Here is a 12,846-nt window from a genome sequence, read left to right on the forward strand (position 1 = left end):
ATGAGCTCTCTCAGCTCAGACCGCAACTGGGCCCGTATCGACTGCGAGGAACCACGTCCTCGATGAGGGTGTCGAGAGGTGGACTCCCGCGCCGGCAGGGATGAAGCTCCCTCCATCGACCGCGTCGAAGACCTCATCACCGGACCAGAGCCCACCGGCGCCTCCATCAACGGCACCAAGGGCGCAAGCACCCCCGGTGCCGGCAAGGCCTGGCGCATCAGCCCTTCCAGGGTCCCCGGAAGGATGGCTCGGAGGCACTCATCTAGGCCCGCTGTCGGGAGAGGAAGGGGGTCCGGTGCGGGCATCGGTGCTGGAAGCTGCCCGGGTCCAGGAGACGGTACCCCGACAACCTGCGCATTGACACCTCTTTGACAGAGGGGGAGCATTCTCCTGGTGCTGCTGCTTCCTGGGGGTCGAGTCTTCTCTCGACGTCCCGGAGCCGCCAGTCCCATGCGCCGTGGGCGACCGATGATGGTGCTTCTTGGCAGCTTTCTTCCGATGTCCATCATCAGCGCTCCGCGGCATAGAGGAGGAGGTGGAGTCTCCACGGGCTCTAGGTATCAGATCTGACAGGGTTCGATCCCGATGGCCCTGAGCAGCGGGAGTGGCCAGGGCGGACTGCCCATGCGGCCGCTCACCGCTGCCGTCGCTAGCAGGTCTTCGGGCCAAGGGAACCTGTGCTCCTGGGGTCAATGCCATAGTCGGCACCGAACACGTCGACATCGGTACCTGTACCGAAGACCCGGCCGTCGACACCGATGCCATCGAGGTCGACGTTTAAGGGCCAGCGCAAGTTCCAAAAAGACGGTCCCGAAGAACTTGCCTCGCCACCTGTGTCCGCAAGCCAAGACACAAGGTGCACGCCTTGGAATTATGCTCCGGGCCGAGGCACTGGAGGCACCAAGCGTGAGGATCGGTCTGCGAGATCTGCCGGCCGCACCGACCACACTTTTTGAATCCGCTCGGGACCTTCGAGGACATCGACGGAAAAATCGCGTCGGCGAAATCAAAATCGGCAATGGTGGCGGTGAAAAGCACACCAGAAAAAGAAAGAAACGGCCGCAACGAGGCGACCCCGCGACTAAACTCGTCGAGGGGAATGAAAAACAAACTTTTTTTTTTTTACAAAAAGCGCAACAAGAAAATAAAAGCGCAGACTAGGCCGCAAACTGGTTTTCCGGGGCTGACACGGGGAGGGACGAAGACGCGTCTCTCTCCAGCGCGGAAAGCAAAAAACTGAGCGGGAACGGTCGCGCACGGGCGGGAAGACGGCCGTGCATGCGCGGTGGGCGTGCCCTGCGTGCGGGACCTCCCGCGAGATTTTTACTCCGGTTTGAGGGGCTGCCGTGGACGTCAACCCAGTCGTGAGAACAAGCAGCCTGCTTGTCCTCAGAGAACCTGGTTTTTCAAATAGGTTTTTAGTTGAAAGGTGATTTGGGTAGTTGATTAAGTTGGAATTAAAATTGAGAGAGTTAAGTGGGTGGGAGTGGTTATGGTGGAGGTTTTCTATGATGTTTTATTGCTAATTTTTGGTTGCCAGCACAATGAATAAAAGTCAAAAGCAGCACAGTGGGCTTCAAGAAGGAATGTAGGACACAAACTTTATTGGAGACCCGACATGGGCTTTGTTTTGGCGTTACACCTGAATCAGGGATCATGCAATATCAATTATCTAATGCAGAATGCTTCCTCAATTCATTCCACACAGATGAACAAATCCAAGACAGCAATTATGAAAAGCATCACATCCAAAAAGTTTCTGCACTTCTTTTTGACTTCCTTTATTGATATACGTAAAACGCTTCAAACTTTTTTGTAGGAGACTATGGGACAAGCACAGAGGCTCTCTCAATTTGTTGTGGGTAAAAGGTGATTATGTACAGAATTCAACACTGTGCATTAAGATACCAATCCTTCCATTCTTTGTTTAGTGCTGTAAGCCCAGTCTGAGCCGAGGCAATGGGAATAGGTGAATATAAACATGAAGGAAGAAAAGCATATATATTTAAACACAAATAAAGTGAATGATACATACCTGTAGCAGGTGTTCTCCGAGGACAGCAGGCTGATTGTTCTCACGACTGGGTGACGTCCGCGGCAGCCCCCACCAACCGGAAAAAAGCTTCGCGGGACGGTCGGCACGCAGGGCACGCCCACCGCGCATGCGCGGCCGTCTTCCCGCCCGTGCGCGACCGCTCCCGCCAGTTGAATGACTAGCAAAAGATGAAACACACAACTCCAAAGGGGAGGAGGGAGGGTAGGTGAGAACAATCAGCCTGCTGTCCTCGGAGAAAGGGTATGATACATACCTGTAGCAGTTGTTCTCCGAGGACAGCAGGCTGATTGTTCTCACGACTGGGTTGACGTCCGCGGCAGCCCCCACCAACCGGAAAAAGCTTCGCGGGACGGTCGGCACGCAGGGCACGCCCACCGCGCATGCGCGGCCGTCTTCCCGCCCGTGCGCGACCGCTCCCGCCAGTTGAATGACAAGCAATAAAGTATGAAACACAACTCCAAAGGGGAGGAGGGAGGGAAGGTGAGAACAATCAGCCTGCTGTCCTCGGAGAACAACTGCTACAGGTATGTATCATACCCTTTCTCCGAGGACAAGCAGGCTGCTTGTTCTCACGACTGGGGTATCCCTAGCTCTCAGGCTCACTCAAAACAATAACCCAGGTCAATTGAACCTCGCAACGGCGAGGGTACAACAGAAATTGACCTACGAAGAACAACTAACTGAGAGTGCAGCCTGACCAGAATAAATTCGGGTCCTGGAGGGTGGAGTTGGATTTACACCCCAAACAGATTCTGCAGCACCGACTGCCCGAACCGACTGTCGCGTCGGGTATCCTGCTGGAGGCAGTAATGAGATGTGAATGTGTGGACAGATGACCACGTCGCAGCCTTGCAGATCTCTTCAATAGTGGCTGACTTCAAGTGGGCCACCGACGCTGCCATGGCTCTGACACTATGAGCCGTGACATGACCCTCAAGAGTCAGCCCAGCCTGGGCGTAAGTGAAGGAAATGCAATCTGCTAGCCAATTAGAGATGGTGCGTTTCCCGACAGCGACCCCTAGCCTGTTAGGGTCGAAAGAAATAAACAATTGGGCGGACTGTCTGTGGGGCTGTGTCCGCTCCAAGTAGAAGGCCAATGCTCTCTTGCAGTCCAATGTGTGCAACTGACGTTCAGCAGGGCGGGTATGCGGCCTGGGGAAGAATGTTGGCAAGACAATTGACTGGTTAAGATGGAACTCCGACACCACCTTCGGCAGGAACTTTGGGTGAGTGCGGAGCACTACTCTGTTGTGATGAAATTTGGTATATGGAGCATGAGCTACTAGGGCTTGAAGCTCACTGACCCTACGAGCAGAAGTAACTGCCACCAGGAAAATGACCTTCCAGGTCAAGTACTTCAGATGGCAGGTATTCAGTGGCTCAAAAGGAGGTTTCATCAGCTGGGTGAGGACGACGTTGAGATCCCATGACACAGTAGGAGGCTTGATAGGGGGCTTTGACAAAAGCAAGCCTCTCATGAATCGAACGACTAAAGGCTCTCCAGAGATGGCTTTACCTTCCACACGATAATGGTAAGCACTAATCGCACTAAGGTGATTCCTTACTGAGTTGGTCTTGAGGCCAGACTCTGATAAGTGCAGAAGGTATTCAAGCAGGTTCTGTGCAGGGCAAGAACGAGGTTCTAGGGCCATGCTCTCACACCACACGACAAACCTCCTCCACTTGAAAAAGTAACTCTTTTTAGTGGAATCCTTCCTAGAGGCAAGCAAGACCCGGGAGACACCCTCAGACAGACCCAACGCAGTGAAGTCTACGCCCTCAACATCCAGGCCGTGAGAGCCAGAGACTGAAGGTTGGGGTGCAGCAACGCTCCGTCGTTCTGCGAAATGAGAGTCGGAAAACACTCCAATCTCCACGGTTCTTCGGAGGACAACTCCAGAAGAAGAGGGAACCAGATCTGACGGGGCCAAAAGGGCGCAATCAGAATCATGGTGCCGCGGTCTTGCTTGAGCTTCAGTAAGGTCTTCCCCACCAAAGGTATGGGAGGATAAGCATACAGGAGGCCGGTCCCCCAATGGAGGAGAAAGGCATCCGACGCTAGCCTGCCGTGTGCCTGAAGTCTGGAACAGAACAGAGGCAGCTTGTGGTTGGTCTGAGAGGCGAAAAGGTCCACCGAGGGGGTGCCCCACGCTCGGAAGATCTTGCGTACCACTCTGGCATGGAGCGACCACTCGTGCGGTTGCATGACTCTGCTCAGTCTGTCGGCCAGACTGTTGTTTACGCCTGCCAGGTATGTGGCTTGGAGGAGCATGCCGAACCGACACGCCCAACGCCACATCCCGACGGCCTCCTGGCACAGGGGGCGAGATCCGGTGCCCCCCTGCTTGTTGACGTAATACATTGCAACCTGATTGTCTGTCCGAATTTGGATAATTTGACAGGACAGCCGATCTCTGAAAGCCTTCAGTGCGTTCCAGATCGCTCGGAGCTCCAGGAGGTTGATCTGCAGATCCTTTTCCTGGAGGGACCACAGACCCTGAGTGTGGAGCCCATCGACATGGGCTCCCCACCCCAGGCGAGATGCATCCGTCGTCAGCACTTTCGTGGGCTGCGGAACTTGGAATGGACGTCCCAGGGTCAAATTGGTCCGGATGGTCCACCAGAGCAGTGAAGTGCGACAACTGGTGGAGAGGCGGATGACATCTTCTAGATTCCCGGTGGCTTGGAACCACTGGGAAGCTAGGGTCCATTGAGCAGATCTCATGTGAAGACGAGCCATGGGAGTCACATGAACTGTGGAGGCCATATGACCCAGAAGTCTCAACATCTGCCGAGCTGTGATCTGCTGAGACGCTCTGGTCTGCGAAGCCAGGGCCAAGAGATTGGTGGCCCTCGCTTCGGGAAGGTAGGCCTGAGCCGTCTGGGAATTCAGCAGCGCTCCTATGAATTCCAGAGACTGAGTTGGCTGGAGATGGGACTTTGGGTAATTTATCACAAACCCCAGCAGCTCCAGAAGTTGAATAGTGCACTGCATGGACCGGAGGGCTCCTGCCTCCGAGGTGTTCTTGACCAGCCAATCGTCGAGATATGGGAACACGTGCACTCCCAGCTTGCGTAGGTAGGCCGCTACCACCACGAGGCACTTTGTAAACACTCGTGGGGCAGAGGCGAGCCCAAAGGGCAGCACACAATACTGAAAGTGCCGTGCGCCCAGGCGGAATCTGAGATACTGTCTGTGAGCTGGCAGTATCGGGATGTGAGTGTATGCGTCCTTTAAATCCAGGGAACATAGCCAATCGTTTTTCTGAATCATTGGCAGAAGGGTGCCCAAGGAAAGCATCCTGAACTTTTCTTTGACCAGGAATTTGTTCAGGCCTCTCAGGTCTAGGATGGGACGCATCCCCCCTGTTTTCTTTTCCACAAGGAAGTACCTGGAATAGAATCCCTGCCCTTCCTGCCCGGGTGGTACGGGCTCGACCGCATTGGCGCTGAGAAGGGCGGAGAGTTCCTCTGCAAGTACCTGCTTGTGATGGGAGCTGAAAGACTGAGCTCCTGGAGGACAATTTGGAGGCAGGGAGGCCAAATTCAGGGCGTATCCGCACCGCACTATTTGGAGAACCCACTGGTCGGAGGTTATGAGAGGCCACCTTTGGTGAAAAAATTTTAACCTCCCTCCGACCGGCAGATCGTCCGGTACGGACACTTGTAGGGCGGCTATGTTCCCGTGGATCCAGTCAAAAGCCCGTCCCCGGCTTTTGCTGTGGAGGCGCAGGGGGCTGCTTAGGCGCACGCTGTTGACGAGAACGAGCGCGCTGGGGCTGTCCCTGTGCCTGACGAGGCCTTCGGGCCGGCTGGTTGTACCTACGCTTTGCAAAAGAATAGGGTGCAGCCTGCCGTGCCCGGGAAAAACGCCCACCCGTGGGGGCGGGTGCTGAAGGCGCCCGGTGGGAGAGCTTGTCGAGAGCGGTTTCCCGCTGATGCAGTTGGTCCACCATCTGCTCGACCTTCTCACCGAAAATGTTATCCCCCCGGCAAGGGACGTCGGCCAGTCTCTGCTGGGTGCGGTTGTCCAGGTCAGAGGCACGCAGCCATGAGAGCCTGCGCATCACTATACCTTGGGCCGCAGCACGAGATGCCACGTCACAGGTGTCAAAAATCCCCCTGGACAGGAACTTTCTGCACGCCTTCAGCTGCCTGACCACCTCCTGATAAGGCCTGGACTGCTCCGGCGGGAGCTTATCGACCAGGTCCGCCAGCTGTTGCACATTGGTCCGCATGTGGATGCTCATATAGAGCAGGTACGATTGGATGCGGGTCACGAGCATGGAGGACTGGTAGGCCTTCCTCCCAAATGAGTCCAGAGTGCGAGACTCCCGCCCCGGGGGCGCCGAGGCGGTATCCCTCGAACTCCGTGCCCTCTTGAGAGCAGAATCCACGACCGCTGAGTCATGGGGCAACTGGGGCCGCATGAGCTCTGGGTCAGAGTGGATCCTGTACTGGGACTCTGCTTTCTTGGGAATGGTGGGATTAGTTAATGGTCGCACCCAGTTCCGGAGCAGCGTCTCCTTCAGGACATTGTGCAGCGGTACCGTGGAGGACTCTCTAGGTGGTGATGGATAGTCGAGGACCTCGAGCATCTCGGCCCTCGGCTCTTCCACAGAGACCACGGGAAAGGGAATGCTTATAGACATATCCCGCACAAAGGAGGCAAAGGAGAGACTCTCAGGAGGTGAGAGCTTCCTCTCCGGTGACGGCGTGGGGTCCGAGGGAAGGCCCGTAGACTCCTCTGAGGAGAAATATCTCGGGTCCTCCTCTTCCCCCCACGAGTCCTCATCCTCGGTATCGGACATTAGCTCATGTAGCTGAGTCCGGTACCGGGCCCGGCTCGACGTCGAGGCACCGAGGCCTCGGTGTCGTCGAGCGGTGGACTCCCGCGCCGGCGGGGACGGAGCTCCCTCCATCGACGTCGACGGGGACTCCACCTGCGTGGCTGTCGAGACCGGCACCGCAAGCGGCGGCGGTGTCGACTGCCCCGGCGCCGGGCTAGAGCTCGCCGGCGCCACAGTCATCGGCGCCGAGGGCGCAAGCACCCCCGGCGCCGGCACAGCCTGGCGCATCAGCCCTTCCAGGAGCCCCGGAAGGATGGCTCTGAGGCACTCGTCCAGGCCCGCTGCCGAGAAAGGCGGTGGGGCCGGCAAGGGTGTCGGTGCCAGAAGCTGCTGGGGGCCAGGAGACGGCACCGAGGTGCCGGAACCCCGACGCGTCGGTACCTCCACCACCGACGGAGATCTCTCCTCTCTGTGATGACGCTTCGGCGTCGACACCTCCTCAGGCACCGAGGGCTCCCGGTGACGGCGCTTCTTGTCCTTCTTCCGGTGCACGTCACCGGTGCCGGAGGGCATGGAGGAGGAGGAGGTCGATCCCCCTCGGTCTCGAGGTACCGGGTCCGACAGGGTTCGGTCCCGTGGCTCACGAGTTGAGGGAGTGACCGGGGCCGACTGCCCACGCGGTCTCTCTACCCCACTCTCGCCGGCGGACCGGCGGGCCGACGGGACCTGTTCTCCTGGGGTCGCTGCCATCGGTGCCGATGTCTCGGGCATCGATACCGGTACCGAAGAACCGGCCTTCGATACCGATGCCGTCGAGGTCGACGTCGAGGGGCCGGCGCAAGTTCCAAAAAGACGGTCCCGCAGAACTTGCCTCGCAACCTGAGTCCGTTTCCGGAGACCGAGACACAAAGCACACGACTTGAGATTGTGCTCCGGCCCGAGGCACTGGAGGCACCAAGCGTGGGTGTCGGTCTGCGAGATCGGCCGGCCGCAGCGACCACACTTTTTAAATCCACTCGGGACCTTCGAGGACATCGACGGAAAAATCGCGTCGGCGAAGTCAAAGTCGGCAATGGTGGCTAAAATCACACCACGAAAATTGAAACCGACCGAGCGGCCACTAGGCCGCAACGAGGCGTCCCCGCTAGAAAGCGAGGGAAAAAGGAGGAGCGCGTGCTCCACACGCGCAAAATTCTTTTTTTTTTTTTTTTTTTGGATAACAAACGAAACTGAAAGAAGAAGAGGCCAAAAGGGCCAAGAGCGACGACCCGCGTAAACGCGGTCGAAAATTCCGGCGGCTGAAACGAGAGAGTTGCAAAAACACGACTCTCTCAGTCGCGGGAAAAAAGTAACTGGCGGGAGCGGTCGCGCACGGGCGGGAAGACGGCCGCGCATGCGCGGTGGGCGTGCCCTGCGTGCCGACCGTCCCGCGAAGCTTTTTCCGGTTGGTGGGGGCTGCCGCGGACGTCAACCCAGTCGTGAGAACAAGCAGGCTGCTTGTCCTCGGAGAACACCTGCTACAGGTATGTATCATTCACTTTCTCCGAGGACAAGCAGGCTGCTTGTTCTCACGACTGGGGTATCCCTAGCTCTCAGGCTCACTCAAAACAAGAACCCAGGTCAATTGAACCTCGCAACGGCGAGGGTATAACAGAAAATTGACCTACGAAGAACAACTAACTGAGAGTGCAGCCTGACCAGAATAAATTCGGGTCCTGGAGGGTGGAGTTGGATTTACACCCCAAACAGATTCTGCAGCACCGACTGCCCGAACCGACTGTCGCGTCGGGTATCCTGCTGGAGGCAGTAATGTGATGTGAATGTGTGGACAGATGACCACGTCGCAGCCTTGCAAATCTCTTCAATAGTGGCTGACTTCAAGTGGGCCACCGACACTGCCATGGTTCTAACACTATGAGCCGTGACATGACCCTCAAGAGCCAGCCCAGCCTGGGCGTAAGTGAAGGAAATGCAATCTGCTAGCCAATTGGAGATGGTGCGTTTCCCGACAGCGACCCCTAGCCTGTTAGGGTCGAAAGAAACAAACAATTGGGCGGACTGTCTGTGGGGCTGTGTCCGCTCCAAGTAGAAGGCCAATGCTCTCTTGCAGTCCAATGTGTGCAACTGACGTTCAGCAGGGCGGGTATGCGGCCTGGGGAAGAATGTTGGCAAGACAATTGACTGGTTAAGATGGAACTCCGACACCACCTTCGGCAGGAACTTTGGGTGGGTGCGGAGCACTACTCTGTTGTGATGAAATTTGGTATACGGAGCATGAGCTACCAGGGCTTGAAGCTCACTGACCCTACGAGCTGAAGTAACTGCCACCAAGAAAATGACCTTCCAGGTCAAGTACTTCAGATGGCAGGAATTCAGTGGCTCAAAAGGAGGTTTCATCAGCTGGGTGAGGACGACGTTGAGATCCCATGACACTGTAGGAAGCTTGATAGGGGGCTTTGACAAAAGCAAGCCTCGCATGAATCGAACGACTAAAGGCTCTCCAGAGATGGCTTTACCTTCCACACGATAATGGTAAGCACTAATCGCACTAAGGTGATTCCTTACTGAGTTGGTCTTGAGGCCAGACTCTGATAAGTGCAGAAGGTATTCAAGCAGGTTCTGTGCAGGGCAAGAACAAGGTTCTAGGGCCTTGCTCTCACACCAAGCGACAAACCTCCTCCACTTGAAAAAGTAACTCTTTTTAGTGGAATCCTTCCTAGAGGCAAGCAAGACCCGGGAGACACCCTCAGACAGACCCAACGCAGCGAAGTCTACGCCCTCAACATCCAGGCCGTGAGAGCCAGGGATTGAAGGTTGGGGTGCAGCAACGCTCCGTCGTTCTGCGAAATGAGAGTCGGAAAACACTCCAATCTCCACGGTTCTTCTGAGGACAACTCCAGAAGAAGAGGGAACCAGATCTGACGGGGCCAAAAGGGCGCTATCAGAATCATGGTGCCGCGGTCTTGCTTGAGCTTCAGTAAGGTCTTCCCCACCAAAGGTATGGGAGGATAAGCATACAGGAGGCCGGTCCCCCAATGAAGGAGAAAGGCGTCCGACGCTAGCCTGCCGTGTGCCTGAAGTCTGGAACAGAACAGAGGCAGCTTGTGGTTGGTCTGAGAGGCGAAAAGGTCCACCGAGGGGGTGCCCCACGCTCGGAAGATCTTGCGTACCACTCTGGCATGGAGAGACCACTCGTGCGGTTGCAAGACTCTGCTCAGTCTGTCGGCCAGACTGTTGTTTACGCCTGCCAGGTACGTGGCTTGGAGGAGCATGCCGAACTGACACGCCCAACGCCACATCCCAACGGCCTCCTGACACAGGGGGCGAGATCCGGTGCCCCCCTGCTTGTTGACGTAATACATTGCAACCTGATTGTCTGTCCGAATTTGGATAATTTGGCAGGACAGCCGATCTCTGAAAGCCTTCAGTGCGTTCCAGATCGCTCGGAGCTCCAGGAGGTTGATCTGCAGATCCTTTTCCTGGAGGGACCACAGACCCTGGGTGCGAAGCCCATCGACATGGGCTCCCCACCCCAGGCGAGATGCATCCGTCGTCAGCACTTTCGTGGACTGCGGAATTTGGAATGGACGTCCCAGGGTCAAATTGGTCCGGATGGTCCACCAGAGCAGTGAAGTGCGGCAACTGGTGGAGAGGCGGATGACATCTTCTAGATTCCCGGTGGCTTGAAACCACTGGGAAGCTAGGGTCCATTGAGCAGATCTCATGTGAAGACGAGCCATGGGAGTCACATGAACTGTGGAGGCCATATGACCCAGAAGTCTCAACATCTGCCGAGCTGTGATCTGCTGAGACGCTCTGGTCAGCGAAGCCAGGGCCAAGAGATTGGTAGCCCTCGCTTCGGGAAGGTAGGCCTGAGCCGTCTGGGTATTCAGCAGCGCTCCTATGAATTCCAGAGACTGAGTAGGCTGGAGATGGGACTTTGGGTAATTGATCACAAACCCCAGCAGCTCCAGAAGTTGAATAGTGCACTGCATGGACCGGAGGGCTCCTGCCTCCGAGGTGCTCTTGACCAGCCAATCGTCGAGATATGGGAACACGTGCACTCCCAGCTTGCGTAGATACGCCGCCACCACCACGAGGCACTTTGTAAACACTCGTGGGGCAGAGGCGAGCCCAAAGGGCAGCATACAATACTGAAAGTGCCGTGCGCCCAGGCGGAATCTGAGATACTGTCTGTGAGCTGGCAGTATCGGGATGTGAGTGTATGCGTCCTTTAAATCCAGGGAACATAGCCAATCTTTTTTCTGAATCATTGGCAGAAGGGTGCCCAAGGAAAGCATCCTGAACTTTTCTTTGACCAGGAATTTGTTCAGGCCTCTCAGGTCTAGGATGGGACGCATCCCCCCTGTTTTCTTTTCCACAAGGAAGTACCTGGAATAGAATCCCTGCCCTTCCTGCCCGGGTGGTACGGGCTCGACCGCATTGGCGCTGAGAAGGGCGGAGAGTTCCTCTGCAAGTACCTGCTTGTGATGGGAGCTGAAGGATTGAGCTCCCGGAGGACAATTTGGAGGCAGGGAGGTCAAATTCAGGGCGTATCCGCACCGCACTATTTGGAGAACCCACTGGTCGGAGGTTATGAGAGGCCACCTTTGGTGAAAAACTTTTAACCTCCCTCCGACCGGCAGATCGTCCGGTACGGACACTTGTAGGGCGGCTATGTTCCCATGGATCCAGTCAAAAGCCCGTCCCCGGCTTTTGCTGTGGAGGCGCAGGGGGCTGCTTAGGCGCACGCTGTTGACGAGAACGAGCGCGCTGGGGCTGTCCCTGTGCCTGACGAGGCCTTCGGGCCAGCTGGTTGTACCTACGCTTCGCAAAAGAATAGGGTGCAGCCTGCCGGGCCCGGGAAAAACGTCCACCTGTGGAGGTGGATGCTGAAGGCGCCCGGTGGGAGAGCTTGTCGAGAGCGGTTTCCCGCTGATGCAGTTGGTCCACCATCTGCTCGACCTTCTCACCAAAAATGTTATCCCCCCGGCAAGGGACGTCGGCCAGTCTCTGCTGGGTGCGGTTGTCCAGGTCAGAGGCGCGCAGCCATGAGAGCCTGCGCATCACTATACCTTGGGCCGCAGCACGAGATGCCACGTCACAGGTGTCATAAATACCCCTGGACAGGAACTTTCTGCACGCCTTCAGCTGCCTGACCACCTCCTGATAAGGCCTGGACTGCTCCGGCGGGAGCTTCTCGACCAGGTCCGCCAGTTGTTGCACATAGGTCCGCATGTGAATGCTCATATAGAGCAGGTATGATTGGATGCGGGTCACGAGCATGGAGGATTGGTAGGCCTTCCTCCCAAACGAGTCCAGAGTGCGAGACTCCCGCCCCGGGGGCGCCGAGGCGGTATCCCTCGAACTCCGTGCCCTCTTGAGAGCAGAATCCACGACCGCTGAGTCATGGGGCAATTGGGGCCGCATGAGCTCTGGGTCAGAGTGGATCCTGTACTGGGACTCTGCTTTCTTGGGAATGGTGGGGTTAGTTAATGGTCGCACCCAGTTCCGAAGCAGCGTCTCCTTTCGAAGGACCGGCCGTCGATACCGATGCCGTCGAGGTCGACGTCGAGGGGCCGGCGCAAGTTCCAAAAAGACGGTCCCGCAGAACTTGCCTCGCAACCTGAGTCCGTTTCCGGAGACCTACACACAAAGAACACGACTTGAGATTGTGCTCCGGCCCGAGGCACTGGAGGCACCAAGCGTGGGTGTCGGTCTGCGAGATCGGCCGGCCGCAGCGACCACACTTCTTAAATCCACTCGGGACCTTCGCGGACATCGACGGAAAAATCGCGTCGGCGAAGTCAAAGTCGTCAATGGTGGCTGGAATCACACCACGGAAAAAGAAACGACCGAGCGACCACTAGGCCGCAACGTGGCGTCCCCGCTAGAAGCGAGGGAAAAAGGGGAGCGCGTGCTCCACACGCGCAGGTTTTTGTTTTTTTTTTTTTTTGAACAAAAAGGGGAACCGTACGGTAACCAGAAGCAAAGCGACGA

The 12,846-nt window shown here is 56.7% G+C and overlaps 1 protein-coding gene across 1 annotated transcript in view; it reads right to left on the minus strand.

Annotated features, from left to right (window-relative positions):
* The window catches only part of GBF1 (golgi brefeldin A resistant guanine nucleotide exchange factor 1), a 573,313-nt gene that overhangs the window by 537,348 nt on the left and 23,119 nt on the right, over positions 1 to 12,846 (minus strand).

The sequence above is a fragment of the Microcaecilia unicolor genome, chromosome 5 (assembly GCF_901765095.1).
Source record: "Microcaecilia unicolor chromosome 5, aMicUni1.1, whole genome shotgun sequence".
Classification (NCBI taxonomy): Eukaryota; Metazoa; Chordata; class Amphibia; order Gymnophiona; family Siphonopidae; genus Microcaecilia; species Microcaecilia unicolor.